Here is an 18,645-nt window from a genome sequence, read left to right on the forward strand (position 1 = left end):
GTTGTCTCTGCATTAAATAAATGAAGGCAGAATTTCCTACTGTTCATAGTTTAACAAAATATGAGGGTGCGATTGAATTCAATGTTGTCTGTAGTGCTTCCACACCACTGATATCAAGTTGTAAACTGTACTGACCGCACTGTAGATCAAAGGCAGAAGTCTTTTAGTATCCTCATTTCACTCTTGCGAAGTTTCCGGATGTTTTTTCTGAAGAAGTTTCCTCATATTTGTTGTTCCACAAGACTATTTTTTTGTAGGTTCACCCCTGCACAGCATTGCCTTGCAGATTTTGGAAGTGACTTTGGTAGCATTAACTTTCTTCTGCATTGGAGGAAAAGTAAAAAACTTCCAGACAATTGATGTATACTTCTCTGGAGGGGGAGGTTGTGGCACAAATTCAAGTTGTCAACCCTGTTGTTCACAGTGTAGATTGAAGGCAGATGTTGACAGAGACATGGACGAATGCTTTTTGTCACTTATGTAAACAAAATCTGAAGACATATAGTGCACTTGTCTCTGTATTAAATAAACGAAGGCTACATTTCCTACTGTTCAAACTTTAAGAACATTTGAGGACATAGTACAATTGTCTGTGCTTCAAATAAATTGAGACTGAATTCAAAGTTTTCTGTAGTGCTGATGCGCAACTGGTATCAAGTTGTCAACTCTATTGACCGCAGAATAGGTTGAAGGCAGTTCTCAGCACAGATACTGAAGACAAATTTAGATCCAAAGTTGAATTCAAGTTGTGAACCCTGCTGTCCGCGGTGTCGATGGAAACAACTAGTCGATACAGACATAAGTCTGCGGTGCTGTGGCGCTGAGTTCGCAATCAACCTGTATCGAGGAAGCACGCGGTCATTGCGGCAGCCACTTGGCAGGGGGGACCTTTGCTGCGGCGCAGTCTCTTCTCTTTGAAGAAGTGAACCACGCCCAAGGCATAGACTAATTATTTATAGTCTTACCTTGACGGTGTTTGCGTAGGACTAGCCACTCCGCTTCTGTTTCAAAGGGGGGGAACACAGCTACATGACCAAAATATTCCCCAGTGTCTGAGATAATATGGTTGCGTCCACTATTCAGTACATTCAGGTATCAATGATATATCTACACACGGAAAAGTGTTTTGTTTTGTATAGTGAATTGTGTATAGTATTTCACCAGTACTCTTAGCATTGTGTATATTATTGTTGATGTTCGAGTTCTTTCCCTTATACATACTTGGTTGCCACATCTCTGTACATTGAGCTAGTGTGCTGTTGAGGGGGTATATTATTTTGGAAAGATCCATAGTACTGTTTTGCGCTGCCTCTGAGGTAGTAGGGGGGAGGGGTCTGTGGGTATGGTTGTGGTGATCATGGCGCTGGGTATTTAGATTTTGTTGGGTGTGGGAAGTTTATTTTATTTATTTTTTTCCTTTTTTTTATTGAGCAAAATCAGTAGAAATCAAAACTTTCATTACAGAAGAATGACAGCATAAGATAACAATAATGCATCAAATAATTCAATACAGAAAATATAAAAAAGGCAGGAAAGAAAGCATTGTTAATCAATTCAAATCAAATCAAATCAGGAGGGACATCTTACATTAAAGTACCAATCTGAAATTGGAGCCCAGATCTGGGCATCAAGAGCTCTGGATTTTCTTCCTCTCGTACTATATATAGCTACCTCCTGCTTGTATGTGGCAAGGAATCGACTAAGCCACATCTGAAAAGTGGGTGCATCAGGATCTTTCCATCGGCAGCAAGTATAATACGAAGGACGGCGGTGCCTAAAAAGACAATCCTACGTTCCTCCGTATTATAACCTAAAGATTCATCATAACCCAAAAGATATAAAGTAGCTGAAGTTCTAAGACTCCGACCAAAAACTTGAGCCCAAAATCCTCCAATCATAGTTTGTAAAATATCAAGTTTGGGGCAATCAGCAAACATGTGAATTAGATTTGCTTGACCCTGTCCACATCTTGGACAGCAATCATCTGTCCGCAAACCCCACGTGAAGAGCTTGAACGGGGTATAATAAAGATTATAAATAGTTTTATAATATTGAGCTTTAAGATTGGGGGCTAAAAATAATGTTGCTGAGAGTGCTAGGGAAGAATCGATATCCACATCTGGATTTCCGAGTTTTAGTGCCCAAGCTCGCTCGACACGATCTAAGTCGTCAGCAGAAAATTCAGAAAGTGTATCATATAGAGTTCCTATCCTGGTGGACCGTTTCCCAATAATAGAAAAAAAGTGAAAACTATCTAAATTGATGTTGAGTGTAGAGTTATGAATACTAGTAAACACTTGAAAGTATTTTAAATAATCTGTTGATCGAATAGCGAATCTCCGCTGGAGCCCTTCAAAGGATGGGAAGATATCTTGTCCAAAAAAATCACCTAGTGTGTAAATGCCAAGATTCTCCCATTTCCGGGAAATGTTATCCTTTAGACAAGCCGGTAAGATCGTGCTATGCCATAGAGAAGTGTATTTAGTGACTTTAGGAATACCTAGATGTTTAGAGGCAAGTTTCTATATTTTCCAAGAATAGCTAATCACCTTGAATTTAATCTTTTTGTAATATGATGCCTCAACTTGTCTCAAAAATAACCCTTGGCACCTATCACCTAGTCCAAGTTCAAAAATAGAAGGGATATGTGAGTCTATATTGGTCGGAATTATAGGTTTAATATTAAAAAGCGGGCCCATTTGCTGAAGCAATGTTAACCAAAGATATAGTGTCAAATTTGGAATACCAAGGCCTCCTCTATGTTGAGGAAGAGTAAGTAATAGTAAAGCTCTCCTAATTTTCCCAAAATTCCATAAGAATTTGGATATAGTGGAGTCTAGTATTTTAATAGTGCCATCATCAGCCATCAGAGGAATGTCCCGAAACAGATAAAGTATTCTCGGGAATATTTCATTTTAATATAATTCGCCCTCCCTATTATAGAGAGGTGTAGGTTGTCTACCCTCCTGAGGTCGGTTTTTACTTTTTTGATCAAGGGATCAAAGTTAAGCCGATTGATATCCTTCACCTCAGTAGATATATTTACACCGAGATAGATTGCATTTTTAACTTTATAAGGGCTATCATATGAGGTATTGTTTGTACACAAAACCATGGTTTTATCCCTGTTTAGGGAATAGCCGGAGTAGGATCCAAACAGCTGAGTAATTTGTTCTATTTCAACAACTGCGTCGGCCGGATTGGTTGTAAGCACGGCGACATCGTCGGCATATGCCAGAATTTTAGTTGAGTAGGGGCCCACCTTAACTGGCTGGTTTACAGGGGAGGTAAGTAGCTTTAAAATTAAAGGATTATTAACCAAAGCAAATAATATCGGAGAGCATGGGCACCCCTGCCTAGTGCCTCTTTGTATCTCTATAAACTCCGACTCAAAGCCGCCGATGGAAAGTTTGGCCCTTGGATCAATGTATAAAGCTTTTATGGCTTTGATAAAGCCAAGTCCAAAGTTATTAAATTCCATGATGTCCCATAAGAACTGCCAAGATACTCGGTCAAACGCCTTTTCGGCATCGAGTAGGATCATCGGCATCTCCCCCGTGGCACCCATGATGTCAAATAGGGAAATGGCTCTGTGGGTATGATCAGTCATGCCCCTCCCGGGTATAAAGCCGTGCTGCCATGGGGATACAAGATGTTCGATGACCCCACTCAGCCGATTTGCAAGAATCTTAGCATATAGCTTTGAGTCGGAGTTTATGAGAGAAATAGGCCTATATGAAGATGGAAGCTGAGGGGGTTTCCCCTTTTTAGAGAATATCGCTATATTGGTATTTTTCCAAGAATCTGGTGATGTTGAGTGATATTGTACTCCCAAAAACAAATCTAATAAGTAGGGTAATATCTGCTTGCCTAGTGCCTTATATAGGTCTAACGGAATTTTGTCGGGACCAGCGGCCTTACAATTAGCGAGGTCCGAAAGTGCCATCTGTAGCTCCGTAATTGTAATTTCCCTTTCGAGGTCTTCCTTAACTGATTGATCGATTTTCCTAATTAATTCAAGTTCATGCAGCCAGTCATTGAGAAAGGTTTTCGTATCTCTGGTAGGCTGATGATCGTCTTCTCTTTGATAAAGCTTTTGATAGTATTTTTGAAACACACCGACGATGTCCTGGGTGGAAGAGTATTGTCGTCCCTCATATTCTATGCACTTTATTTTATTGTATGTTTGCTTTTGTCGAGTTGTAAGGGATAACTGTCTCCCTACATTTTCTCCTGATTCATAGATTTTATTTTTATTAGCTTGATATGTTTCAGCAGCTTTTTGAATTAACGAACTATTAATTTCTGTTTTTAAAATCAATAACTTTTGCAGTGTATCAGAAGTTGAAATTCCTTGCTGAATCTGATTAGCATGCAGCGTTTCAAGATTAGAGAGTTCCAAATTGAGTTGAATATTGATACTATCCTGAGCCTTTTTGCGTTTAGCTACAAACGAAATAGTCTCCCCCCTCATCGCTGCCTTAAAACAGTCCCAGACAATGAACCTAGGTGCACTAAATTGATTACAGTCAAAAAAGGCTTGGGCCCACGATGTTATGTGATTTATATATTCTGGGTTAGCAAGAAGCTTGCAATCAAATGACCATTGGATAGTGGGTCTTTTAAAACTATCCATATCAAAGACAAGAGTGAGCACGTTATGGTCAGAAATAGTTTTGGGGGATTTAAATATATCTAATAGGGCCGAATTCTGCAACGATGTCATGATATAATCTATTCAGACGTACTTGTTGTGGGGATAGGAAAAATAGGTAAAGCCATTATCGTTCTGCCTAAGCATATCCCAGACGTCAAGTAGATCATGACTGTCCATCAGATGGCGTACTGCCCTATAAACCTTGGGTTTACGGCCGTTATAATTCTGGGGCAGTTGGTTATTTACTGAATTCCCTAGATTCACATTAAAATCCTCACAAAGGATAAGGGGGCCAGACCAGGAGGCCAATTCTATCTCAAGGTCACCAAACATTTGCGGATCGTCCAAATTGGAGCCATAGAGTGAACAGATGGTGATGCCTAACTCCAGTGGACAACAACCCATCTGCCGTGTTTATCAACCAGTCGGCGCCTGGGGTCCCCCAAGCCAGGTTTTACCAAAATAGCAACCCCCCGTGTTTTAGATGTTTGGGATGTTGATGCAATCACTTTATACCCAGGAATCTTTAATAAATCTTAATCACTCTCAGCTATATGAGTCTCCTGGATACATAGGATATCAACAGGGTCCTGACGTAGTGACTGAAAAAGTTGGGCCCTTTTTTTCCTATCATTAAGGCCGGCAACATTCCAGCATCGCAATTTTAACCTCCCCATTTAAGGTTATCCCCAAACATGCCAGCGCCTTCTAAACAGTATAACATACAAAAACATATATCAGACTCAAAATTAATATTCCAATCAAAATTCCAATTAATCAACATAAGTAACATGTAGTACCTAATAAGTAATGAGATTCGCAAGTTTCGAACATTTCTTGTACTACTGATCAAGCTCATTTTTGAAGTTTTTTCCCCCCTCACCCTCCCCCTCCCCCTCCCTCCACACCCCTACTACCAACCCCCCACCCTCCACAACCCACACAGTAAGGCAATTAGACTCTATAAGAGTCTTTAGTGATGGGGAGGCACTCCCAGGCCAGGCCAGTGACCCCCAATGAAAAAAAAAAACAGAAAAGAAAGAGAAAAAGGAAAAAAAAGGAAAAGAAAATGGTCAACTGTGATATCAAACTCATGAGGTGTGAAATAAAAGTGCAGCTAATACAAAAGCAATCTTTTGCCAAAGAAGTATAGAAAAAATATATATATATTAGAGGCATAAAGAATGGAAGGAAGACAGGAGAGAGAGAGATAGAGAGAAAATAGAGAGAAGAAATATAAGGGCAACTGGCCCTATATGGATATAATAATTAAATGCCTAGCCAAGTATCTTAATATAAGCCTAGCATATCTAGAGACGCTCTCTCTACTCTCCACTCTCCACTCCCCACTCTCCACTCTCTCACCTCATTTGTCTGTTACTCCAGTCCCCTCGACCCTCGACCCATCCTCAGCTTCCCAACCAGAGGATCTTTTATACACTGGGCTTGCCTACATTAAGTCAGACTATCTAAAAATTCCTTGGCCTTTATCTCAGAGGTAAAAAATTTGGTCTGACCATTGTACAGTACTTTCAATTTAGCTTGGTTATTAAGATATACTTGTGCTTTCTTCTCCATAAAGGGTTTAATAAGCTGTCGTAGGCGCCACCTCCTTTCCACAGTGGTGTGGCAGAGGTCTGGTCTAACAAAATAGGAGATGAAATCTCTGGTACGTCGAGCTTCAGGCCTGACTTTGTCTGAAATGGCTTGTCGGAGAAGAAAGTTCCCGAAAAATACCAGGACTGCGCGTGGATAGCCTCCCTATTTCTGGGTGGGTTTCAAAGTAAATGGTGTTCTAAGAGCGCGTTGCACTTCTAACTCCCAATTCCAGGAAGAAAGCTCAGGGAGAGTGTCTTTAAAGAGCTGAATGATGAAGGCTCGCATGTCAGCACCTTCGATGTTTTCAGGTATTCCGAGGACACGCAGGGTATTGCGGCGAAGACGATTTTCCATGTCCTCAAGCTTCCACCTGACGTCGTTTAACTCCGCTTCATGTGATTCAACCTGTACCTGAGTGGCTGTAGCCTCAGCCTCATTGATGACTATGCGATCTTCCATCTCTGTCATTCGAGTGTTAAAGGTACCAACAGATTTTGACAGTTTACGTACTACGCCCTGTACCTTATGAAGAGCTAATTGCGCCTTACGCCCATCCCTTGATGTTTCCTCGCGATGGGAGGCAATAGCCTGGAGGACTGTATCCAATACAGTAGAGAGTGTAGCATCTTGCTGATATGCAGACCCCCGTTGTGTAGAGCGTGAGCTTGAAGCATGTTCTTGAGAGCCAAGCACCGTAGAGGGAGAGTAGTCCCATGCTAGCCCTAGGGCACCCCGATGGGCCCTTTTCTTCCTCAAGGCAGTTCTCTTATTTTCCCTGGATTCGCTGGGTGTGGGAAGTTTATAATTAAAAGCTGTATCACATATTGGTCTTTAAACATGGGAGTGAATTGAATGTAATTCACGCAGTACATATTCAACGTTCTTACAGTATTTAAATGTTGGTGTTAATGTGCTAGTGATAAGTGGAACTATTGCCTGATTTTTTAGGTAGCATTGCAGATTTGGTTACTTGTTGAAAATATGGGAAAGTGGTCAACATTATAAGTAGGATTTGTCATTTAAAAAAACTTTGAAATTCACTGAAAAAAACATAGGTTTCAAGCAGGTTATAGTTAGGAATTAGCATTTACAAAACCTTAGAAATTCACTGAAAATTCCAAAGACCAAAGACTGGGAACAATGGATATATTTACTTACACAAATAGTGATCTATATAAGCATGGCTGGTATACTAATTGAATTGACACGATGGGGAAGTTAAAGCTTTGTTGTTGGAATATAGCTGGCCTCAATGACAGGGGTAAAAGGGCTCAATTTTATCAGGCAATTCATCAGGATTCATGCGATTTTGTGTGTCTAAAAGAGACCCACATTGCAGTGGGGGATAAAGAGCTACTAAGGATACCTGGGTATAACATCCTGGCTATGACAACTCAAACCTCTAAAACACGAGGTGTTGCCATTTTGGCAAAGACATTTTTGGGACAACCAGCATGGAAGTTAGTAGACCCCCATGGTAGATGGGTCATAGTACACCTTGATCTAGGCTTCACCATTTGCTCGGTTTACGGGTCAAATCTAGACGATCCCCAGATATTCCAAGATCTAGAGCTAGAATTAGCATCCTGGTTTGGTCCACTGATTCTCTGTGGGGATTTCAATGTAGTACTAGGTGCTACATCGAATACTCAAATACAGCAGACTTATAATGGGCGTAAACCCAAGGTATATAGTGCTATAAGACAACTTATGACCAGCTACAATCTAACTGATGTCTGGGGTCTGAAAAATATAAATGATCCTGGTTACACCTATTTTTCCTTTCCCCATAACAAATATGTCAGGATAGACTACGTATTGGTATCTAATGAAAACATAGAAGATTCTAGGATAGCTAAATTGCCTAAAACTATATCAGACCACAATGCCCTAACCTTTACTTTTGATGTTGCCAGCTATAGGAAACCACCTTCTCAATGGACATTTGACCGTAAGCTCCTTGTCAATAGGGATTATATAACATATATTACGATCTGGGCTCAGGAATTTTTTGATTACAATCAATATAGTGCCCCTAGATTCGTGGTCTGGGACTGCTTCAAGGCGGCTCTCCGAGATGAGACTCTCGCGTTTGTAGCCAAGCGAAAAAAGAATCAGAACAACCTAAATCAACAACTTAACTTAGAACTAGCAAATCTAGAGACTCTGCACGCTACCCAGATACAGCTTGGAGAAGAAAGTCAGAACACCCTGCAGAAAATACTAGTTCTTAAGACAGAGATTAATGCTGGCCTTACACAAAAAGCGGCCGAGACTTTTCAGGCAAACCAAAGAAATATCTACGAGAATGGAGAAAAAATTGGTAAACAGCTTGCCCTACGAACACGCCAGAAACAATCCCATGGAGCTATCCAAACAATTGAGTTTGAGGGGCAGGAATATACATCCCCTGTTGATATCGCAGGCGCTTTCCAACGCTACTACCAAAAACTTTATCACAATGAAGACCAACCGCATGTAACAGATACTAAAAGTTTCTTACATCACTGGCTCTTACACACGGAAACTAGATCAATTGACGGCCTAGTCAGGGAAGATCTAGATAAAGAAATTACGAAAATAGAACTTGAATTAGCATTATTAGAACTTGCTAATGGTAAGGCAGCAGGTCCCGACAAGATCCCTTTGGACCTCTATAAAATTCTTGGGAAGCAGATTATCCCCTATTTATTGGATTTGTTCCTTGGGGTACAATATAGTGGCACACCACCTGAATCCTGGAAAAAGACAAATATTGTTATGTTTCCTAAAAAAGGGAAGCCTGCCAAGCTACCATCTTCATATCGTCCCATTTCACTAATAAACTCTGATTCGAAACTTTACGCCAAGATACTCGCTAACCGGCTGAGCAGGGTTGTTGAGCGTCTGGTCTCCCCGTGGCAGCATGGCTTTATTCCCGGTAAGGGCACAACAGATCATACCCGGAGAGCAATTTCCCTTTTTGACCTCATGGGAGCCACGGGGGCCGGATATCAATGATCCTGCTCGACGCCGAGAAGGCCTTTGATCGTGTTTCTTGGCAGTTCCTGTGGGAAGTATTGGAATAAAACAACTTCAGAAAGGCCTATATTAAAGCTATCAAGGCTCTCTATGTAGAACCCAGAGCCAAACTTTCCATAGGTGGTATCGAATCAGAGTTTATTAACATCCAAAGGGGCACGAGGCAGGGGTGTCCGTGTTCCCCAATTCTATTTGCCCTTTTATATCAACCCGTTAATATTAAAACTACTCATATCTCCAGTAATAGAACCTATAATTACAGGAACATCTAGCACTAAAATTTAGCCTATGCCGATGACGTGGCAGTATTAACTTCTAACCCCACCGAGGCCATCCAAGAAATAGAGCAAATTACTCAGACTTTTGGCTCCTATTCAGGATATTCCCTAAATAGGAATAAAACCATGGCGCTGTGCACTGAAAATACTGTTTTTGAGAGTTCTTATAGAACTGGCCAGGCCACGTATCTAGGTGTGGTCATATCTCCTATAATTAAAGAAATTACTCAGATTAATTATGACCCCCTGATCAAGAAAATAAAAATAGATCTCACCAGAGTTAACAATCTCCGGTTGTCAATAATAGGTAAGGGGAATTACCTTAAAGTGAATATTTTCCCCAAAATTCTATATCTATTTCGAGCAATTCCCCTGATGGTTGAGGATAATATCATCAAGGCCCTCGATGCCAGTATGTCAAAGTTTATTTGGAACTTTGGGAAAATCAGGAGGGCGTTACCACTCCTATCACTACCTCAACATAGGGGAGGGTTAGCCATCCCAAATTTAACATTATATCTTTGGGCAACTCTTATTCAGCAAATGGCTCCCCTATTTAACACTAAACCTACAGCGACTACTATAACAGACCATCACATACCTTCAATCTATGAAATAATATTGGGGGACACCGCTAGAGGGTTGTTACTAAGACAGGTAGAACCTTCATATTTTTAAAAGATCAAATTTAAGGTTATTGTTGATGCGTGGAATGTGTGGAAACAGATATCCAAAAATCTAGCCGTACCAAAGTATACTAAATATACCCCTCTTTGGCATGGCTCGATCTTACCACCGTATCTCAATGACAATACTTCCAGAAGATGGGAACAATCAGGTATTATTACTTTGGGTAATTGTATTGGACAGGGACCTACACCTACATTTGAGAGCTTACAACAAAATTTTCAGATACCCCCTAACCGATTTTTAGGTTTCGACCTGGCTGTAGCACCGAAGGTGCTACGCCCAGGGCGAAAGCTTTTGTTTACACTATGGGGGACTTGAACACTCCCCTTCTTCCATTGGCTAGCTCCATAAATGGAGGCTAGCCATTGGAACACATCGTTGTCAATTACTTTTTCACGGTCAGAACGCGAATCGTGGGCGTTTCTGACTCTTTTTTTAAGCCCCGCCCCCTTGTTGCCGTGTGTCCCGGGCCGCGCTGTGATTGGCTGCCGCCCGGGACACCCCCGTGACGTCATTCCCCGGGCCGCGCTGTGATTGGCTGCCGGCCCGGGACCTGACTTGTTTTCATTTTTTTTTTTTTTGGGGAAGGAAAAAAAAGTGTGTGAAGTGTGGTTTCATCAGTGACTATAGTGAGGTTTGGCCTGGCTCTAAGGCTTTGTGGTTTGGTCTAGTTTCATTGGGTGTGAAGAGGGGTTTGACCTGGAAGCTCAGTGGCTGTAAAGAGGGTTGGACTGGCTGTTTGTTAAGTGTTTGTGGGTATTTCTGGCTGCACCAGGTTTGAAGTGTGCTTGCATCGGCACAGTGGCTGTAGTGAGGTTTGTGGAGGGTTTTTGTTTAAATCTGACTGGAAGGGTTGAAACGATGAGTGATCTTCCCGCGCAGCTTCTGATCTGCTCTACAATGGCTGTCACATCCCTCCACACGGACCCATCCTTGCACCCCTTGCCCGGATGCCTCCAGACATCCCTCCACTTATCACCGGCGGCTTCTTCATGGTGAGCCCTGTGCGGTGCGGCTCAGGCGGTGCTCCCCGGGCACCCCCGCCTCCTGGCGCCTTCCATTGTATGCTGTCCGCCGGTCTGGTGCTCCGGGAGCAGTGAGGCTCCGAGCCCTGGTTGGGAGCTGCTGCTGCTGAGCTGCAGATTGAAGGCAACGTTCAGCAGCACTCTCTGTAGGCTTCCAGTGATATCCACACACACCGCCGCCTCCCGTTGTCTCTGCTGGGTCCTAACGCCCGCCGCCGCCATCAGCTTCGGTGTTTCATAGACACGCTCATCTCCTAAACTAAGCATGTTTCCAAGAGCATTTCACCATGTGTGTGCCTTACCTAATGACGAGGGGTTATTACCTAACGCGCATTTACTTTGACCAATGTAAAACGCAGAAAAACCAGCATGCTTTGGATTTTACACTTCTGCGGTTTATCTATCAGGAATGATTTTCGCAACTAAAATACCGACTTATTCCAATGATCCTTTTATTATTTGATTGGATGGAGGCGGGGCTTTCTCATGTTTCCTGCAGAGCAGAAATTTAAATAAATTGTACTTCCGTTGTGAACTCGGCATCAAGTTGCATTTTCGGTAATATTTTATTATTCTCAGCAGCGCTGTCTCTCGTCATACTTACATAGACAGACTGTGTTCAATTGGGTCTATATTTAAGTACCGGGATGAACACTTGCTCGCACAGCTCCAGGTGTGGCGGAGGGGCTGACGGAGCGTGCTCTGCCTTCTCATAGCTGACAGACACCGTGTGTAGCCTCCATCAGCAGGCAGGTGATGTCTGCCACAACCTCGGGTCTGCCGGATCACATCCCAGCAGGACTGACTCCCGGGCCCGCGGAGCGACAGCGGACTGCGCCCCTAATGGGGTCTAACCGAGGAGTGCCTGTCAGCAGGGCAAGAAGGAAGGAGGCGCGGGAGGGGTAAGTGCTGCGCATTCAAATAAAAGCGACTTTAGCAACTATAGAGAACCAATTGGCACACACAGTCCTTCCTTCTGTTATTGGGCGTTAGTGACTTAGTGTTCAGAAAAAGTTGTTGCTCCTGCAATCTTGTGTTTAGGGTCGCACTGGTTTATGGGACAATCGGGCAGTGCCAGTAGGGCTGGTCCCGGAAGTCTGTGTGTATGTATCGTTTATTGGGCTAATTGTGGTCCTGGCTGCTTCATGGTTTGTGGGATGATGTTTACTCCTTATGTTTCGTGTTTAGATGCTTCAAACTCCTCTTCAGGGGTGGTAGACGCTATATAAATGCCATTACAATAGTCGCCGATGCATGTCACGCACGTGCGCTGACATTCGTGTATTTTTTTTTTTAAGTTTGCCGAAAATAAGGCAGTGTTTACACTTTCCCGAAACATTCACATCCTCGACACTGCCTCTGATACTTGAGGGTGCTGTGCCCCCCCGACGGGTTCTATAGACGACGGATCATAGGTGGGGTGGCTAGTACACCGGAGCAATATGTCAGCGTGCTGTAGGAAGCTATCGCTGCCGGGCCTGTTTGTTTTCCTTCCCTTTCTATGAAATATGTGTACAGTGTATGGCCCATCGGCGCTGCACAGTCCGGCATCTGTTTTGCCGCTTGGTGCGTAGAGAGAGGGGAGAGGGCGGGGGCGGGCCCGGCCCGGGTGTGGCCTTACATTCCTGGCAGCCTCACTCCGAGCACCAGCTGTACCGCTCCAGCTGTGCTCCTCGTCGCTGCTAATCCCGCCGGTGAGTAGGGGGAACGGCTGTGATTACATGTTCTGAGGGGGGTAGAAAAATAAGGTGGGCTACGGAAGAGGCGCCGTGGTGGGCCCCAGGGAGGGTGCAGTATAGGACTGCGGTAGCAAGGAGATATGACTGCAGCAGGAAGTGGAGACTGTGCTACCGAGGGTGCTGTGGGGCTAGCAGCTTCAGTGCTGCACGGCCTTTGTAAGGGCTGCAGGGAGTAGTTTCAATGGGACATTTCTGGAAGGATTATCTTTAAGGGTGTAAGTCACGAGGGTGGTCCTTTGGGGGTAACACCTTGGGGTGTGAGGGTCCTTTGAATTTATGGATTGGGGCTGTAGTAGGGGCTTTAAGAAAGAGTAGTGATAATTGTGAGCTGTGAGAAACCGCACTGTAATACTTTTGCCCCTCGGGATACTTGCTGAGGGAAAAGTCACTGTGAGAGTGGCATAAGCTCTTGCCTTCTAAATTAGTCTAATTATATATATTTTTTCATTGGTAATACCGCTTGGAGCTATTAAATACTAACGTCTGGTTAATTTCGAAAGAGTAAATACGTGAAGTTAAATCAAAGGCCACTGTTCGAACATACCCGCAGGCGCATTAAAACAAGCCTTGTGCAGAGCATGGGTCTTACAGGCTGTTTGACTAGAGAAGTCTTATGGTCTTGTGTATTGCATTATCTAGATTTTTTTGGGGTTAGGCTTGCACAAGAGCAGATTATTATGGTGTGTGTGTCTAGCGTGCTATATAGATTCTTTCGAGTGCTTTCCCGTAGTTTTATTTTTAACATTTGTGTCCGTGGAAGATTAGGAACCAAAGACCAGAGTGCTCATTTTAAGAGTTCACCATGTGTGTGAAGGTTTATATGTGCTGCAGTGAAACATCAGCTCTCCCTACAGTCGTAAACGTTTAGATTAACAAGCATGAGCTAAATTAGACCGTGTTAGTCCCATTGTTTACTTTTGTGTTCGTCTCTGCTGTGTAATAAAGTTTTGTTTGCGTTTTTGTCGCACATGCGCTGTGTAACCGCTTTCGGCGTTGCTAGTCATGGCATTTTCTTTGAGCTGATTTTTAGGCTTTGGTGAGTGTAGGATGCGGTTTCAGAGGCGGGCCTGTCATCGTGTTGTGAAGTAGCCTTTATTAGAAAAAGAGGTTAGGGTGGTCGTCAATACTGTATGTACCCCTTCTTACCCCCACCTACTGATCGAAAGGCATAGCCACTTCCCAACCCTTCCGTCCCGAGCAGGACTCCTGATTTCCCTCTCTCTCTCTCTCTCTCTCTCTCTCTCGAGTTGTTGTTGATCTGAATCTGACAGTTGCTCCGCTGTCAGTTTCCTTCTCAGCCTCGGGGGCTTCATTTAAACCCCCGGCTGGCCCTTGGCCAGGTTTCCACATATCAATGTTGCTAGTATGGCTGCTCCCGAGAAAGAGGTTGGCCGATCAGCCACCTGTGGAGCTCTTCTGGCAGGAAGTGAGGATAACACCTTCCTCCCTCTGAAAAGTCAGAACCCAACAACCTTTGTATACAGATCTCTAATATGTAACATAGGCGCTGGAAGTAGGTTCGAAGGGGGTGCTGTAGCACCGCCAAATACCCGTGCTGGAGTCCGAAGGTGATTTAACAATAAAGGTGCCTTTTAATTTTTATTCATATGAGAATCTTGCTGGTGGGAAAAGAAATGTTGTGGGATGTCACTTGATACGCTGCTGAAGTGGGTGTATAGAGCTGCGTTTCCTTCATTGGTACGTCTACTATCTTCAGGGCCATTGAAATTATTTGGCTGCAGTTTTTTCTTCTCTTAATTAAGGATTTGCCACATAATCTTTGCCCAGACATCATTACCATGTGCAAAAATGACCAAATAATAAAATGCTATCAAAATATGGACTGCATTATGTTTCATAATACCTTGCCTCATAATTCATTCAACTTTTAAACATAATTCGTTGCTCCCCTGTTGCATAATTCGTTGCTCTGTCTATGTGTGTGGCTCTGTATGTGTGTGTGGCTCTGTCTGTGTGTGGCTGTGTGTGTGTGTGCAAATGCAATAGGTCTTGCATTTGTGAGAGATTAAGCTATTGGCATTGTAAATGACAATGCCATTTATTTATCTGCTTTCAAAACCAACACATAAATACAAAATTTGTCACAATGCCAATAGCTCAAACTTTTACAAAGGCGAAACCGTTGCATTGTAAATGCTTGTTTAAAATGTATTCAAATTCATTCGTGTATTCGGCTTAACTTACCACAGATTGAACTAGACCATATTCCCTTCTTTGAAATTATAGATAGGCGAACCACTAGGATAGGGACCATCTATGAAATATTGATGAAAAATCTTAGCGACGATATGGAGCGAGTAGAGACAGGCTTGGCTACTAAACTAGTTAACCCAAATATAGACATTGACACTTCATTGATCCTGTCATCTAAATTATTTATAGCCTCCTATTTAAAAGCCCAGTACTACAGAACTGTTTATGATCTTTATTTTACACCTTCCAAATTATTCTCATGGGGTCTCCGGACAAACGACAACTGCCCAAGATATGGTCAATCTCCTGCGAATCTTACCCATATGTTTGCCGAATGCCCTAAGCTAGATCTAATTAAAAAGATGATCTCAGAATACTGGACTGAAATTTTCAGGCAAGAACTAAGAACTTCAATGACGATATATGTTTTTGGTCATGATGAATCCATGGGTTATAGTAGGGAAGAACTGTCGTCAGTATTTCTGGGTATGGCAGTGCTCCGAATTATACTGGCTGCCCGTGGGAAAGACTCAGAAGCCCCTACTTTTCAAATGTGGCTATGCCGGTTCTTAGGAATTTATAAGCATGAGATAGCCATCTATAAAACCAGAGGAAGGAAATCAAGAATACTTGGGGCTCAGATTTGGGCTCCTATCCCTAGATGGTATGAGAACAAAATGAACTCTTAGAACTTTCAATGACTTGAATTATATATTATTTATTTCCTTTGTGTATACAAATATGTGAATTGATTTTTTCTTCCTTTGTAAATATTTATTTGTTTCTCATTCTTTGTTGTATTCACATAGTTCGCAATTATTACTCTTCTATTTTTTTTTTATCTGTGATGCATATTTAAATGATTCAGTTTCCTTGATGGTTTTTTACTGATACATGTATTTTGTTCTTGCTCAAATAAAGACAAAAAAAAAAGAAATTCACTGAAAAAACCATAGGCTTCAGAGGTGTTATAGTTAGCTGGACATTTCACTTATACAAATCAATTGAAATTCCTCCGTTATAGTTAGTTGTACTAACTGTAACTCTAGCGCCCGCAATCCACTGGTGATGATGACACATATTACATCATTCATGACATGGTCAGTGACATCACTGATGTCATCTCAAATGACATCACTGATGACATCATCCATGTGACAATCTGATACATCTCATCATACACTAGTGTAAACTTTCAACACTTATTATAAAATATGGAGTACCATATTTGAAACCATTGACACACCAATAAAAGTTTCTAAAAACCCACTCAGTGATTTCTACATCTACACACACATCTAAACACTTACCTATATATTCACTCATACATGCTAACAAAGATCAATAGAACACTATTAAATATACTTATACAACTACATCGACATTACACAGCAGCACACATCCTATTCACGTATGCAGTCATCCTACTCCCTTATGCAAACAATTGATCATATTTATATTTACTAAGCTACATATTTATACAGAAAACACTTTATTTATTCATATAGATAGTGACCCATACTTAGGGGTCGATTAGGATCGCGGACGGAAACGTGTTCCGTCCGCCGAGGAAGGTGGCAAGATACTCCGGACCTGTCCGCGGAAAAACCGCAATAGCGATTAGGATAAAATATGATAGAAATGCCGATCGCGGCGGACGGAGCACACCAATCTCCGTCCGCGGCGGTCGAAGTACACCTGAGCCCGCGGCAGGCGGACGGAACCGAAAGAACACCGACCGCCGCGTACGCACATGACCAGGAAAACATCCACTTCCCCCGCGATACCTGCGAAACTCCGCAAGTACCCCGGTAGCCACCGCGATCCACGTCCGCTGCGGTACCAATGCTACGAGAAACCGTGCTCCACAGCGGAAGTCCAACACAAACAACATCCCTACAGTCAAACCAATGCCATACATTGCGACGGAATTTATCACCAAACACAGGAAAAAGAACGACCACCCACCTGAAACATCTAAACCAATCACAAGACACAATGACCCACCCCCAAGATCCGCATAATGCACACCTGGCAACACACCCACCTATCACCTGACTGCCAATAACCATTCAGACAGGGCCAAGACACAGACTATAAATTAACTCCCACCCACTCCAGAAATCCTCTGCATCACAGCATAGCTGCTAGCAGGAGACACCACTTAACCAACAGCAAACACAGATATCATACACATAACCCACACCCAAACACACCCACTACACAAAGACCCACCACACCATCCCTAAACACCACACACCAGCACCTCCCTATTCACTCAAACCCACACCCCGAGCACCATGGCACCCAAAAAAAAACCTAAATTCACTGACACCGAGTTAAAGGTTATGGTCGATGAGATAATACGTGCAGAACCCCACTTATTTGGGGCCCTAGTGCAGCAGACCAGCATAGCCAGGAAAAACAGCATGTGGGACCGGATTGTCACCAGAGCCAAGAACTATCTCCGGGCTAATCACACAGGCGGTGGAACCCCCCCGGATCCCTTACCGTACACCGAGTGGGAGGACAAGGTGCTGACCATCCTGCACCCTGAGAGCCTTGATGGACTTGAGGAGGGAGAAGAGGCTGGTAAGTACCAACCAAGCACCACAAGCACAACAACACGGTGTGCCTCACACAACTCTGAAGACACATCTCCCAGACCCCAACCCATGCATGCAGTCCACATACTCACCAACGTCTAAACCACTCCAACAGGCCCCCATGTCCATAGGGAGGGTGGTGGTGGTGGGTGGGGTGTGTGAGGGGACGGCACTACAACTCCCAGCAGGCCCCCATGTCCATAGGGAGGGTGGTGGTGGTGGGTGGGGTGTGTGAGGGGACGGCACTACTACTCCCAACAGGCCCACATGTCCATAGGGAGGCCGGTGGTGGTGTGTGGGGTGTGTGAGAGGTCACTAGACCAACCCCCAACAGGCCCACATGTCCATAGGAAGGCCGGTGGTGGTGGGTGGGGTGTGTGAGGGGACGGCACTACAACTCCCAACAGGCCCACATGTCCATAGGGAGGCCGGTGGTGGTGGGTGGGGTGTGTGAGAGGTCACTAGACCAACCCCCAACAGGCCCCCATGTCCATAGGGAGGGTGGTGGTGGTGGGTGGGGTGTGTGAGAGGTCACTAGACCAACCCCCAACAGGCCCCCATGTCCATAGGGAGGGTGGTGGTGGTGGGTGGGGTGTGTGAGGGGACGGCACTACAACTCCCAACAGGCCCACATGTCCATAGGGAGGCCGGTGGTGGTGGGTGGGGTGTGTGAGAGGTCACTAGACCAACCCCCAACAGGCCCACATGTCCATAGGGAGGGTGGTGGTGGTGGGTGGGGTGTGTGAGGGGACGGCACTACAACTCCTAACAGGCCCACATGTACATAGGGAGGCCGGTGGTGGTGTGTGGGGTGTG

The sequence above is a fragment of the Lissotriton vulgaris genome, chromosome 2_1, assembly GCF_964263255.1.
Source record: "Lissotriton vulgaris chromosome 2_1, aLisVul1.2, whole genome shotgun sequence".
NCBI lineage: Eukaryota > Metazoa > Chordata > Amphibia > Caudata > Salamandridae > Lissotriton > Lissotriton vulgaris.